The 1408-nt window shown below is 47.2% G+C and overlaps 1 pseudogene; it reads left to right on the plus strand.

Annotated features, from left to right (window-relative positions):
* The first annotated feature begins 288 nt into the window (after positions 1-288).
* On the plus strand, positions 289-786 carry LOC102130377 (small ribosomal subunit protein uS13-like; annotated as a pseudogene).
* Positions 787-1408: the final 622 nt, after the last annotated feature.

The raw sequence follows: 1408 nt of genomic DNA on the forward strand, positions 1-1408 counted from the left end.
GATCCACCTGCCTCAGGCTCCCAAAGTGCTGGGATGACAGGTGTGAGCCACCATGCCTGGCCAAAGATGAAATTTTAATAGTAAAAGGAGAAGAAAAGCAGCACTGGTAATGACAGCATCCCCACTTTCTCGTCTTTATCGGCTTGGGCTGTCATTACAAAATGCCATAGACTAGTTGGCTTAACTAACATGAATTTATTTTCTTCCAGTTCTGGAGGCTGGGAAGTTCTAGATCAAGGTGCAGGCAGTTTCCACAGGAGGCCTACACGCCGCCACTGTGCTGCCACCATGTCTCTAGTGATCCCTGAAAAGTTCCAGCATATTTTGCAAGTACTCAACACCAACATCGATGAGTGGTGTAAAATAGCCTTTGCCATCACTGCCATTAAGGGTGTGGGTCAAAGATATGCTCATGTGGTGTTGAGGAAAGCAGACATCGACCTCACCAGGAGGGTGGGAGAACTCACTGAGGATGAGGTAGAACGTGTGATCACCATGATACAGAATCCACACCAGTGCAAGATCCCAGGCTGGTTCTTGAACAGACAGAAGGATGTAAAGGATGGAAAATATAGCCAGGTCCTAGCCAATGGTCTGGACAACAAGCTCCGTGAAGAGCTGGAGTGACCAAAGAAGATCTGGGCACAAAGAGGGCTCTGCCACTCCTGGGGCCTTCATGTCCGAAGCCAGCACACCAAGACGACTGATCACCGTGGCCATACTGTGGGTGTGTCCAAGAAGAAATCAGTCTATAGGCCTTGTCTGTTAGTAGTTTATATACCTTAAAACAAGCAAACAAACAAAACAAACCAAAAAAACGGTGAAGGCTGACTCAGTTCCCCAGTGAGGGCCCTCTTCCTGCCTTGCAGACTGCCACTTTCTTGCTGTGTCCTCACATGACAGAGAGGTCAGATTTCCTTCTCTCTCTTCCTCCTTTCTTTTTCTTTTTTTTTTGAGGTTGAGTCTCACTCTATCACCCAGGCTAGAGTGCAGTGGCACGATCTCAGCTCACTGCAACCTCTGCCTCCTGAGTTCAAGCAATTCTCCTGCCCCAGCCTCCTGAGCAGCAGGGATTACAGGCGTGTACCACCACGCTCGGCTAATATTTTTGTATTTTTAGTAGAGACGGAGTTTCACTATGTTGGCCAAGCTGGTCTCGAACTCCTGACCTCAGGTTATCCACCTACCTAAAGTGCTGGGATTACAGGCGTGAGCCACTGTGCCCGACCTCTCTTCCTCTTTTTAACAAAGCCATAGTCCTATCAGATTAAGGCCTTACCCTATGAACTCATTTAACTGTAATTATCTCCTAAAGATTCTCTCTCCAGATATAATCACATTGTGGGTTAGGGTTTCAATATATAAATTTGCAGGGGACACAATTCAGTCCATATCAGTAACCCAAGTG

Source organism: Macaca fascicularis, chromosome 6 (genome assembly GCF_037993035.2).
Source record: "Macaca fascicularis isolate 582-1 chromosome 6, T2T-MFA8v1.1".
Taxonomy (NCBI): Eukaryota; Metazoa; Chordata; class Mammalia; order Primates; family Cercopithecidae; genus Macaca; species Macaca fascicularis.